The sequence below is a fragment of the Miniopterus schreibersii genome (assembly GCF_964146895.1).
Source record: "Miniopterus schreibersii genome assembly, chromosome: X".
In the NCBI taxonomy this organism is placed as follows: Eukaryota; Metazoa; Chordata; class Mammalia; order Chiroptera; family Miniopteridae; genus Miniopterus; species Miniopterus schreibersii.
The window spans coordinates 59,029,879-59,044,092 of record NC_138104.1 but is presented as its reverse complement, the minus strand read 5'-3'; the positions used below and the strand labels follow the sequence as shown (position 1 = coordinate 59,044,092).

Sequence of the window (14,214 nt, the reverse complement as noted above, 5' to 3'; positions counted from 1 at the left end):
CCTGTTTGGATTTGTTTCTATGTATTAGGTAGATCTGCTAGTACTCCCAGTTTTTTTTGGAGAGTTTCTGGTGCAGGCCAATGTCAGATGTTGTTTATGACTGGCCTTGAATACCCTGTTTGAAGTTTTCCACACTCCACAGCTTCTGGTTTCCTCTGCTGGGACAGGATGTATTTGTATAGGGCCAAGATGTGCACCAGATTCTGCTTTTGCAAGTCCTGGGTCCAGAAGTAAATCAGACAAAGACTCAAAGAACCCAGAGGCTGTTATTCAGTCTCTTAATGAGCTTCACTCTGTAGAAACCTCCACAGAGGTTTTCCAGCAAGGTGAGGAATTGCTTCTCCCACAGGCAAAATCTGCTTGAAAGGTAGATGTCTGCCTGAGAAATATGTTCACTGCTGTATGGGGAAATGATTCAGCACCAGGGTCCGGATGGGTGCCCTCTGAGATCTGTTCCCTCAGCCAGCCACACTGGATTCTCGTCACACAGCTCTAGTCCACTCTGCCTACCCTTTGCCGGAACCTATGGTGAGTGACTGCACATGAAACTTTGTGTATTGGCCCTTTAAGAAGGTGACTGCATTTCCAGCCCTTTCTCCCTGGCAGACAGAAACCTCACTGCTTTTTACAGCCAGATGTTTTGTCAGCACCTTTCTCAGTTCTGGTGCTCTGGGTTGGGGAGCCCAACTTGATTTGTTAGGCCCCAGAGTCCTCAGTGGGAACCCCCCACAACTGAGATATCTCTCCAAACCTTCAGCTGCTGCCCATAGGAGCCCAGCAGCTGTCTCATGCCTCCACACTTCCTACCAGTCTATGTGGTCTTCACTTTTTGTCCTTGATTATGGGGGTGCTCTCCAGCTAGTAGTCTTCAGTTGCAGTTGATTATTCAGGGTTGTTTTTCTATATTTCAATTGTAATTTCACTTTGGTCATCAGAGAGTATCAGTGTAGCTTCCACTAAATCTGCTGCCATCTAGGATCAATTTTATCTATTTTGAATTTATTCTTGTGCATGGTGTAAGTTGGTGGGCTAGTTTCATTTTTGTGTGTGTACCTGACCAATTTACCCAACAACATTTATGGAACACACTGTCTTTCTCCAATGTAATATCTTGCCTGCTTTGTCAAATATTAACTAACCATAATGACGTGGGTCTATTTCTGGGGTCTCTGTTCTGTTCCATTGATCTATATGCCTGTTGTTGTACCAATACCAGGCCGTTTTGATTACAGTGGCTTTGTAATACAGTTTAATTCCGGTAATGTGATCCCTCCGATTCTGTTCTTTTTTCTCAAGATGGCTGCAGCTATTCGGGGTCTTTTTCGGTTCCATATATATTTTCGAAATGTTTGTTCTAGGTCTGTGAAATATGCTGTTGGTATTTTAATAGGAATTGCATTGAATCTATAAATTGCTTTGGGTAGTATAGACATTTTAATGATATTAATTCTTTCAATCCATGAGCATGGTATCTTCTTCCACTTGTTTAAATCTTCCTCTATTTCTTTTTTCAGTGTCACGTAGTTTTCTGAGTACAGGTCTTTTACATCCTTGGTTAAGTTTATTCCTAAGTATCTTATTTTTTTAGTTGCAATGGTAAATGGTATTGCTTTTTTAGTTTCTCTCTCTGAAAGTTCATGGTTGGTGTATAAGAATGCCATTGATTTCCGGATGTTGATTTTGTATCCAGCTACCTTGCCAAATTCATTTATCAAATCTAGTAGTACTTTGATGGAGTCTTTAGGGTTTTCTATGTACAATATCATGTCATCTGCAAATAATGAAAGTTTTCCTTCCTCCTTTCCAATTTGGATACCTTTTATGTTTTCTTCCTGTCTGATGGCTATGGCGAGGACTTCCAGTACTATGTTGAATAAGAGTGGTGAAAGTGGACATCCCTGTCTTGTTCCGGTTTTTAATGGAAATGGTTTTAGTTTTTGCCCATTGAGTATGAGGTTGGCTGTAGGTCTGTCGTGTATGGCCTTTATTATGTTGAGGTATGATCCCTCTGTTCCCACTTTGCTGAGAGTTTTTATCAGAAATGGGTGCTGGATTTTGTAAAATGCTTTTTCTGCATCTATTGATATGATCATATGATTTTTGTCCTTCATTTTGTTTATGTGATGTATCACATTTATTGATTTGCGGATGTTGTACCAGCCTTGCATCCCCGGAATAAATCACACTTGGTCATGATGTATGATCTTTTTAATGTATTGCTGGATCCGGTTTGCTAGTATTTTAGTGAGGATTTTAGCATCTATGTTCATCAGAGATATTGGCCTGTAATTTTCTTTCTTTGTAGCATCTTAATCTGGTTTTGGGATTAGGGTGATGCTGGCCTCATAAAAAGAGTTTGGGAGTTTTCCCTCCTCTTGAATTTTCTGGAATATTTTGAATAGAATAGGTGTTAATTCTTCTTTGAATGTTTGGTAAAACTCGCCTGTAAATCCATGTGGACCAGGACTTTTGTTTGCTGGGAGTTTTTTGATTACTGCTGCAATTTCATTAGTTATTATCAGCCTATTCAGGTTTTCTGCCTCTTCTTGATTCAGCTTTGGAATGTTGCATGCTTTTAGGAATTTCTCCATTTCCCCTATATTTTCCAATTTGTTGGCATACAGTTGCTCATAATATTTTCTTACAATCCTTTGTATTTCTGTTGGATCAGTTGTTATATCGCCTCTTTCATTTCTGATTTTATTTATTTGGCTCCTCTCTCTTTGTTTCTTAGTGAGTCTGGCTAAGGTGCATTAATCTTATTTACCTTTTCAAAGAACCAGCTATTGGTTTCATTGATTTTTTGTATTTTTTTTTAGTCTCTATGTCATTAATCTCTGCTCTGATTTTTATTGTTTCCTTCCTTCTACTTCCTTGGGGCTTTCCTTGCTCTTCTCATTCTAGTTCTTTTAGTTGTTGTGTTAGATGGTTCATTAGATCTTTTTCTTGTTTCTTGAGATGGGCCTGTAATGATATGAATTTTCCTCTCAAGACTGCTTTCGCCGTGTCCCATAGGTTTTGGGTTGTTGTCTGTTCATTTTCGTTACTTTCTGTGAAGTGTTTGATTTCTTCCTTGATCTCCTTGGTAACCCATTCATTGTTTAATAACATGCTATTTAGCCTCCATGTGTTTGAATATTTTTCAGTTTTTTTATAGTGGTTGATTTCTAGTTTCATGGCATTGTGATCTGAGAAGATGCTTGATATGATTTCAATCTTCTTATATTTATAGAGACTTGCTTTGTGCCCTAACATGTGGTTTATTTTTGAGAATGTTCCATGTGCACTTGAGAAGAATGTGTATTCTGCTGCTTTTGGGTGAAATGTTCTATAAATGTCAATTAAATACATTAAGTCTAGTGATTCATTTAAGGTCTACATTTCCCTGTTGATTTTTTTCTTGATGATCTGTCCAATGCTGACAGTGGGGTGTTAAAGTCCCCCACTTGATTGTGTTGCTGTCAATCTCCCCTTTGAAGTCCCCCAAGAGATATTTTATATATTGAGGTCCTCCTGTATTGAGTGCATAAATGTTCTTAAGAGTTATTTCCTCCTGTTGGATTGATCCCTTTAGTAATATGTAGTGGCTATCTTTGTCTCTTGTTATGGTTTTTATTTTGAAGTCTGTTTTGTCAGAAATAAGAATTGCTACTCCAGCTTTCTTTTCCTTTCCATTTGCATGGAATATTTTACTCCATCCCTTCACTTTTAGCCTGTGTGAGTCTTTTGCTCTCAGGTGAGTCTCTTGTAGACAGCATATATTTGTGTCCTGTTTTCTTATCCATTTAGCTACCTTTTGTCTTTTGATTGGCCCATTTATTCCATTTACATTTAAAATTACTATTGATATCAACTTATTTAATGCCATTTTTCTCCTTTATGCTGATGTACCTTTCTCTCACTATTCTTTCTTTTTCTTAAAGCAGGCCTTTTAGCATTTCTTGAAATGCTAGTTTGATGGTACTGAAGTCCTTTAGCCTTTTTTTGTTTGGGAAGCTTTTTATTTCTCCTTCAAATTTAAATGATAGCCTTGCTGGAAAAAGCAATCTTGGTTGCATGTTCTTGCTTTTCCTTACTTGCAGAACTTCATGCCACTCCCTTCTGGCCTGAAGAGTCTGTGTTGAGAAATCAGCTGTCAGCCTTATGCAGATTCCCTTGTAGGTTACTGCTTGTCTCTCTCTTGCAGCCCTTAATATTTTCTCTTTGTCCTTTCCATTTGCCATTTTAATTATCATGTGTCTTGGAGTGGGTCTCTTTGGGTGCCTCTTGTTTGGAACCCTCTGTGCTTACTGAACTTGTGTGGCTTCTCCTTCGCCAGCCTAGGGAAGTTTTCTATCCTTATTTCCTCCACCAAGTTATCTATCCCTTGCTGTCTTTCCTCCCCCTCTGGGACTCCTATAATGTGAATGTTGTTTTGCTTCATGTTGTCCCAAAGTTCCCTTATACTGTCCTCATGCTTTTTAAGTGTTTTTTCTTTTCACTGCTCTAATTGTGTGATTTTCTCTACCTTGTCTTATAAGTCACTTATTCTATTCTGTGCTTCATTGAGCCTTCTTTTAATTCCTTCCAGTGCATTCTTGATATCAGATACAGTATTCTTTATCTCTGTCTGAGTTTTATTTATGGTATGTATCTCTTTTTTCATGTTTTCACTATGGTTCTCAGTCTTATCATCTAGAGTCTTCTTAAGTTCCTTGAACATCTTCATCATCCATACTCTGAACTGCATATCTGATAACTTGCTTAACTCCATCTCATCAAAGTCTTTTTCTGGCAATGTTTCCTTTAATTTGTGAATTGTTTCTTTGTCTCCCCATTTTGGTAGGTCTTAGTGCTTGTATCTATATATTAGATATATTTGCTGTCTCCCAGTCTTGTGGGATGGGATTTTGTCTTGTGGGTCCAGTGGAGCCCAGAGGTGTGTTTTTCTACACCTCTGAGCTCTCTGCTCTAACCGTGTCCCTCTTGTGGGTGCTCGTTTTGTGGTTTCTTTATGGTCTCCTGTTGTGCTTGGGTCTAGATTGTCCTTGATCAGTCCTTGGGAGGACCCTCCTCTGAAGTTGGCTAACTGTGTCTCAGCCCCAACCTCAACGTGTAAGCTGTTGTACGGGTGCTGGCAAGGCAGGGCAATACACAACTAAAGTTCCAGGAAACAAGGGGCATCTTACAAAATATCTTGACAGTCACAATGAAAACAACCCACGTGAAAATAGAACTGGGAGAATGCAGGGAGAACACACACATATACACACACATGCACAAAAGAATGCTTAAAGAAAAGAAAGAGAAGGAAAAGTAACACTTAGAGAGAGAGAGATGTATATTGTTTTTAATATTGGTGAAAATTTAGAAAATAATAATAAACTAAAATGTAAAAAAATATAAAAGCTACTGGGAAATAACAGAGGCAAAGAAAAGATTCTGAAAGAAGGACCAGCAAAACATTAAGGGAGATAATAAGAATAAGATAATTGTTGAAAATGAGAAGACAAAAATACAATAAAGAGAATAAGAGAAACTAACAATCGGACAAGAAGACAAAAGGGAGCACAATGAAAGAATGAAAGAAAAGTAGAAAAAGAAAGAAGAAAAAAGTTATGCCAATGGATTGAGGGGAGAGAGAGAGAGAGAGAGAGAGAGAGATAAAGGCGAGGCAGGCAGGGAGTCTGGTATGAGATTTGGGGGAAACTATAGAGGAAAGCAGTAAACTTGGTATTAATGATAAAGTCCCAGTCGTTCAGCAGGGATATCAAGAAAGTCTTGATAGTAGAAGCAAGGATAGAAGAAAACAAAGCAAATAACCAAAACAAAACCAAAAAGAAGCTAAGCAAGACAAAATTCTTTTATAAAAAAGAGTAGAAAAAAAATTTAGTTAAAAGTATGTTTAAAACAAAATTAAAAAATATATATATATATTTTTATATAATTTAAAAAAGAGGAAAAAACAAATTTTCTCCCCTTTCTCTTCTTCCTAAGGAGAAAAGAGAAAAAATAAGCCAACCCACAAACAAAAAACAAACAAAAAAACCCAAAAACCGAAAACACCAAAACCAAACCAAACAAAAAAACAGCAGAACAAAAGGAAGTCAATCAGGTGAGTTTCTTCTGGGTAACTTATGTTGTCTGAGGGTCACTGTTTTTTGTGATTTCAGTTCTCCTGGGAGGTACTTGTGTATCACCGCAGTGTGAGGAGCCATCTAGGTTTCACTCCGGTGTCCTTAGGTAGATGGTTGTTCTGAGGCTCTCCGTGGGCCACCTCCTCTTGTCAGCTGCTTTGCAACCTTGTAGTTGCCTGGTCTTACTCCAGAGTCTTCTGTAGAGTCTTTAGGGTGCAGGGTGGCTAGTGTAGCCCAGGGTATCACTTTCCTTAAAGGTGTCACTGTCCGGAGCTCTCTCTGTGGGAGTTAGTCTCTGCTCCACCTCCAGCTCCTCAGTCCCTACCCTGTCCTCTGATTCTAGTTCCCCAGGCTCTGGCCTGCTGCAGCTTCAGATTGATTTCATCCTGTTGCCTTTTCTGTATGGGCCATTTCAGCAGCCTGAGCTAAGTGGGTTCAATTCAGGACATATTCTGGTGAGCCCTTTGCCTGCCCAGCCCCCAGCAGGGGTTTTCAGGGTTTCCTCCAGTTCCCAAAAGCAGTCCCTGAGAGTCTTATTCTTGTAAAGTCCTCTTGTGAGCTGCTCTCCCTTCCCCCTCAGGACTGTGCCCGGAGGGGGTGTCTGGGGCCTCAGGGAGCTGGACCCACCTCTTTCCTATTGGGGGTGGCGCTCCTGGATGCAGGGGAGGCAGGCAGGCTCCACCCCTCCCTGCTCAGCTCTGGTTGGCTGGTCACACCAGGCCCACCCCTCAGGTCATCTGCAGCCCAGACCCCAGTGGCAGCTTCTGCTGGTCTGTGTGTGCAGTGCATGCCAGGAAGGTGGGAACCAGTTCCGCAATCAAAGTCGCAAATGCACAAAGCAACACACAGGCAGAAAGTGTGCCCTGCAAAGTCCCGCCGCCCTTGCTTCAAGGCACCCAGCGGGAGGGTACCCAAAGTCAGCTCCATGCAGCTCTCCACACTGCTGGTCTGAGCAAAGCTGGAGTGGCTTCACGTGCCACCACGGGGCCCCTCAGGGCCGGTCACACATCCCAACCTCTTGGCACCGGGAGCTCAGGGTGGGGAGCCCTCCCCACCTCCGCATCGCGCAGATTGAGCGCTTTCTGGGGCTCAACACAGTGCCCCACAGGGAGGCAGAGGGTCCCTGTGTGCAGGTGCTCAGCACAGTCCTCTGGTCCCTCACCACTTGGGTGCCACAGACCTTGGGACAACCTTCCCTATGGTCAGCACCCCGAGCACCAGACAGGGCTCGCAGCTGCCACTAGAGGCTTTGTTTCCTAGGAAGACGCTGTTCCCTCTGGGACTCACCACTCCCCTGGGTCCCTCTGCCCTGTGGGTGGGGCGCTCCTTCTCCTCTGGTAGCTCTGGGTGTGGGGTCCCCGCTTTTGGAGGTTGGTCCAAACTCCCAAGGGGGGGAGCTTTGCAGCCTCCAAGGCTCCAGGCTCGGAGCCCAGCACAAGCTTCCGGGGGGACTCTCCCTGCCTATGACCCCCCTCTCTTACCGGACTCCGTGATGTTCCTTCAGTGCTCCCCACTCACACTTCGTCCACTCAGGTATGTTTCTCTGTTTTTTTTCAAGCTGGTTATGTAGGATTTTAGGAGGAAATCAAGGCCGTGGCTGGGAGCGGGGGCACTGCTGCATCTCACAGCACCGCCATCTTAGTCATCCACCCATAATTGCTTCTTGAAAAATTATGATATCTGATTTATAATCCTACTCAGATGATTCTCCTCTCTTGTCAGTTTTGGGGTCTATTGACTATCTTTTCTTTTTCTGTTGATGCTTTTCCTGTTTTTTTTTTGGTATGATGAGTGATTTTCAATTAAATCCTATACATTTTGGGTATTATGCTATAACTTCTGGGTCTTATTTAAATTTGTTTTGGTAGGCTTCCTCTAAATTGCACCTATGGGGGAAGGGGACACTGCATGTTTCCTGTCAGGTGGGCATGGATGTCTACGTTTCTCACTCAACCTTCTTTCACAATCTCATCAGGGAGAGGATGCCTCATTATTGAGAGGCATAGGTGCGAGTTGACTCCCCAGTAGACCTCTACTGATAGCATCCTGGCAGGGAGGGGGAGGAGTGCCTTTTTACCATTCCATGGGGGTGGAAGGCCAGGCTTCCCAAATGGTTTCTGACAGCAAAGAGGGGGAACCTCATTACTTTTAAGTACGGATGATGGTCCCAGATCTTCACTCAGTTTTCTCTGGCACCTCCCCAGTGGGAGATAGTAGGTGTACCCACTTATAGCTGTGTTAAAGTGGAAATCTAAGTTTCCCACTCATCCTTTGCTGAAGCTGATGTGGGTGGGGCCACAGTTTTATCTATGGTGTTTGGGTGGGGTAGGGAGGTGACTGTCTAAAAGTTTTGTCTTGGTGGGAACTGCCATTTTCCTGACCTTTTGGCTAGAAACAGCTGGCTTTTCTTGCGACTTGGTGTTAAACCCTTAGAAATCCTTAATAGTAACATAATTTCAAATAACATTTTTTACAGTTTAACACTTTTTTGAGGTATAATTGGCATACAGTAAAGCATATTTAAAATGTAGAATCTGATACATGTACCCATCACCGCAATCAAGATAATGAATATATCCATCATCCCTCAAATTTCTCCTTGCCCCTTTATATTCCCTTTATTCCCTACACTCACCTCCTCTTCTCTCAGGCAACTACTAATCTACTTCCCATCAGCATGATTCCTTTGCAGATTCTAGAATTTTTTTTTTATAAATGGATTTATACAGTATCTAGCTTCTTCCACCCAGCATAATTATTTTCATATTCATTCATATTGTGTATATAAATAGTTCATTCTTTTGTTACTGTTGAGTAGTATTACATTGTATAGATATATAATTTGATTTTACTTTCAACTATTGATAGATATTAGATTTGTTTTTAATTTTTAGCTATTACAAATAAATCTGCTATGAACATTGTGTTCAAGTGTTTCTGTTTACATATGCTTTCATTTCTCTTAGCTAAATGGATAGTGGAATGTTTGGGACATAGAGTAAGTATACATTTACCTTTAAAATTTTTTTTCAAACTTACTAATTTTGCACAACCATTAGGAATGTATGAAAATTCCAGTTCCACATCCTTGACAAGACCTGGAATAATGAGGCTTTTTAATTGCACTCATTCTAGTGGGTGCATAGTATTTTCTCATAGTGATTTTAATTTGTATTTCCTTGGTGGCTAATGATATTGAATATCTTTTCATGTGCTTATTTGTTATCCAGATATATTCTTTTGTGAAGTGTCTAAGTATTTTGCCTATTTTTATTAAGTTCTTTGTCATCTTATTGTTGAGTTGTAAGAGTTTCTTACATAGTCTTTTGTCAGATACATGTTTTGCAAATACAGTAAAACTTCAATATTATGGCAGAATTTAGGTGAGGGGGTGTACATTAAAGCCAAAATCCATTATATAATAAAGTAAGTTTTCCAAATGTGTATGTTAAAAAATTGTCAAATTGGTTACTTTACCTGTTTTTACTTACGTAGACACATTGTGTAATTAAAATTAAGTATGTATGAACAGTTTAATTTCACAGAAAAGTCTTCTATATATGTTACTGTAATTTTACATTTATACTGAATAGATCTAGTATATGTGTGCATTCACCAGTCACCATGAGGAAGCAAATGCACATGACTGGGGCATTGCTTAGCGCATGTGGGAACATGGCCCAGCAGAATTAAGACTCCTGCAGAAAGTCACTCCACACGACAACAGAACCAAGTACCGCATGCAATGCAGTGTGATCATGTACTAATCAATCACCGAACACTGTTTACTAGTGGTGACGTTTGGATTTAAAAATGTATACTATAATTGTAGAAATATTTATTTATGTCAGTGAAATTACTACAGTGTTTTTTCCCAACATATAGCCTATTTGATAAAATTTGTTAAAAGTAACAGTGAATGAGTAACAAAAATAACCTGTTGATTTTACTATAAGCTAATTCTAGTTAAAAGCATTTTAAAATTAACAGGTCAATTTTCACATATGACATACAGACCGGAAATTTTGTCCCTTAAATCCAAAGTCGATAAATCAAGGTCCACAAAATCAAGGATTTACTGTATTTCTCCCAGTCTGTGGCTTGCTTTTAACTTTTCACAATGGTTTCATCTCAAGTGCAAACATTTTGAACTGATGAAATTCAATTTAATATTTTTTTTCCTATTATAATTTGTGGGGTTTTGTCATATATAAGACATATCTGCCAAACTCAAGGACACTGAGACTTTCTTGCATGTTTGTTTTTTTTAATATATATATATGTATGTATATATATATTTTTAATCTTCACCTGAGGATATAATTCTTATGCCTCAGTGACGTAATTCTTTTTCCATTGCTTTTCAGAGAGAGTGGAAGGGGGAGGGAGGGAGAGAGGGAGAGGAACATCAATGTGAGAGAGACACATTGATTGGTTTGCCTTCTGCAAGTATCCCCAACAGGGCAGGGGATTGAGCCTGCAACAGAGGTATGTGCCCTTGGTCAGAATCAAACCCAGGACCCTTCTGTCAAGGGCTGATGCTCTAGACACTGAGCAAATCTGTCTAGGGCTCTCCCAAGGTTTTTTGTTTGTTTGTTTGTTTTTGTTGTTTTTTGGGTTTTTTTTTTTTGCTACAAAAAGCTTTATTGTTTCCATTTGGTCCATTGCATGGGAGAGGGCTCCAGGGTGGTTACAAGAATGGCTATGGGTTTCAGGGAGAGGCTCAGGTAAAAGCCAGACACCAGAGGAATGCAGAGGGACCCCTCAAAGGCCTCGGGGCTCCAAAGGCTCCTTGTCATGCTTGAGGGTGGGCCTTTCCAAAAGATGCTCACCCAGCCCAGCATGGGGGCTGGCCAACCTACAGAGGTTAGTCAGGTGGTTGCCCATCTTGATGAGTTTCACCTCCTCATTCAGAAAGTGGTTCTCCAGGAAGTCACAGAGATGAGGGTCTGCACAGGCAGAACCCAGGGTCTGCACAGGCAGAACCCAGGGCCTGCAGATCCAAAAGGGCCTGGTTTAGGTTCCTCTCCAAAGCCATGGCAGCTTCCATGGCATCTTGGGTTTTGCCCCATTTATCCTAGGAAGGCTTCCCACGTCCTGGAAGATAATGAGGCCCACAGTGCTGGTTTTGCATCTTTAAGAGATTCTCAGTGCCCTCGTGCTGCTTCTCCACAAACTCATGGAAGAAGTGGCCAGAGTTACATCATCTCATTCAAAATAGAAGCCCAGAGAGAGGTAGGTGTAGGAGGCCAGCAGATGCAGGTTGGCCAGGCTGTTGATGGCAGCCTCCACCTCGGTGGAGTAATTCTGGCAAATATGGGAGCACATGGTTGCTCAGCAATAAGGAGTTAAGGTCGAAAAATGGTGTCCGCTGGTCTCGGAGGCTGCGGATGGCTAAGATGGTTCTGAAGGTGGTAACTGGAAAAGATGTAGGAGGGTGGTCAGAAGTTGGAAGAAGGAGTGTCCCTGGGTCTGTTCCATCCAAACACTGTCGAAGCAAGAGACAGATTTGGGATCACCAAGGACACTGCCTCTCCCATGTTTTTATGTAGAAATTTTAGTTTTAGCTCTTACATTGAGGTCTGTGATTCATATTGACTTAATTTTGTATACAAAATGTGGTAAGAGTGAAGGTCTATTTATTTTTTGCATATGGATATATATTTGTTTCTGCACCATTTTTTGAATAAACAACCCTTTTCTAGTATATTGCCTTGGCATGTTTGTTGAAAATCAATTGACAATATAAGAACAGGTCTATTTCCGGACTCTATTATGTTTCATAAATTGTTTTGTCTTTCTTTACACACTAATATACTGTCTTGATTACCGTAGTATTATATTAAGTTCTGAACAAAGTAGTGTAAGTCATCTAGCATTATTCATTTTCAAAATTGTTTTGACTATTCTAGATGCTTTACATTTCTTTTTTCTTTTAAATCCTCATCCAAGGATATGCTTACTGATTTGAAAGAGAGAGAGGGAGGGAAGGAGAGAGAAACATACATGCAAGAGAGAAACATTGATCAGTTGCCTCTTATCCACCCCCGACCATGAATTGAACCTGAGACCTTGCGGTGCACAGGACTACACTCCAACCAACTGAGCCACATTGCCCAGAGCTACATTTCTTTATAAAATTTAGAATCAAATTGTTAATTTCTACAAACATTTCTTCTCTGTGGATTTAATTTGTTCTTTTACTGCTTAAGGTAGGAAACTGAGATCATTGATTTGAGAACTTTTTGTTCTTTTCTAATATTGGTATCAAGTGCTATAAATTTCCCTTGAACTATTGATTCTGGTATACTGTATATTTATTATCACTTCAGATAAAAATATTTTTCTAATTTCCCTTTTGATTTGCTCCTTGACCCATGGGTTAGTTAAAAGTACATTATTTAACTTTCAATTATTTGGTTATTTTCCAGATATATATATATTAATATATCTTTATTGATTTCAGAGAGAGGAAGGGAGAGGGAGAGAAAGAGCTAGAAACATCAATGATGAGAGAATCATCATTGATCAGGGCTTGAGCCTGCAATCCGGGCATGTGCCCTGACCGGGAATAGAACTACGATCTCCTGGATCCTAGGTCAATGCTCAAACTCTGAGCCATGCCCAGCAGGGCCAGATATATTTTTGTTCTTGGTTTCTATTTTTAATTCCATTCTTGTGAGAGAATACTTTGTGTGATTCGAATACTTTTAAATTTATTGAGACTTGTTTTATTGAGGCTTCTATTCCTTTACTGACTTTCTGTCTACTTATTCTTTCCATTTTTGAGGAAGGAGTAATGAAATCTCTGAGTATAATTGTGTGTTAGTCTATTTTTCCTTGCAATTCTATCAGAGTTTTTTAATTTATGCATTGTGAAGTTCTGCCATTGAGTGCATAAGCATTTAGAATTGTCCTCTGTATTAAGTGACCCCTTTATCACTATGAAATGGTGTTTTTGACTCCTGGTTATATTCTTTGCTCTAAAATCTACTTTGTATGATTTCTATAAATACTCCAGCTTTCTTTTGAGTAGTGTTAGCATGATATATTTTTTTTATCTTTTTAATTTTTACCTATTTCTATCTTTATAGTTAAAGTGTATTTCTCATATAGTTGAGTCTTCCTTTTTTATTCAGTCTGACAGTCTTTACCTTTTTAAAGATATGTATTTGTTGCCATTTTGCTGTTCATATTGTTAATCTTTTTTTCCCCCTCCTTTTTCTTAAAGAAGACCCTTTAACATTTCATGTAATACTGATTTGGTGGTGATGAACTCCTTTAGCTTTATTTTTTCTGGGAAGCTCTTTATACGTCTTTTGATTTTAAATGATAGCTTTGCTGGGTAGAATAATTTTGGTTGTAGGTCCTTGCTTTTCATCACTTTGAATATTTCTTGCCAATCCCTTTTGGCCTGCAATGTTTCTTTTGAGAAATCAGCTGACAGTCTTATGGGAACTCCCTCGTAAGTAACTAACTGCTTTTCTGTTGCTGCTTTTAAGATTCTCTCTTTGTCTTTAACCTTTGGCATTTTAATTATGATGTGTCTTGGTGTGGACCTCTTTGGGTTCATCTTGGTTGGGACTCTGCACTTCCTGAACTTCTACGTCTATTTCCTTCACCAAGTTAGGGAAGTTTCTCTCATTATTTTTTCAAATAGTGTTTCAATTTCTTGCTCCCTCTCTTCCCCTTCCAGCATCCCCATGATGTGAATGTTGGTATGCTTGAAGTTGTCCCGGAGTCTCCTTAAGACTATCCTCATTTCTTTGGATTCTTTTTCCTTTTTGCTGTTCTGATTGGGTGTCTTTTGCTTTCTCTTCTCTTTTTTTTTTTTTTAAAGTTTTCTTTTTTTTTTTTAATATATCTTTATTGATTTCAGAGAGAGGAAAGGAGAGGGAGAGAGAGAGATAGAAACATCAATGATGAGAGAGTCATTGATCGGCTGCAGCCTGCAACCTGGGCATGTGCCCTGACCAGGAATTGAACCCCAATCGCCTAGATCCTAGGTCAATGCTCAACCGCTGAACCACGCCCGGCTGGGCTCTTTTGCTTTCTTATATTCCAAATTCTTGATTTGAATCTCGGTGGCCTCTACTCT

At 40.0% G+C, this 14,214-nt stretch overlaps 1 protein-coding gene and 1 pseudogene across 8 annotated transcripts in view; one reads left to right on the top strand and one right to left on the bottom strand.

Annotated features, from left to right (window-relative positions):
• The window catches only part of EDA (ectodysplasin A), a 383,898-nt gene that overhangs the window by 140,164 nt on the left and 229,520 nt on the right, over positions 1-14,214 (top strand). The gene's annotated exons all lie outside the window — the stretch shown is intronic.
• Positions 10,881-11,444, bottom strand: LOC308551845 (ferritin light chain pseudogene; annotated as a pseudogene). The gene has a single exon. The product of its transcript is annotated as a ferritin light chain pseudogene (transcript).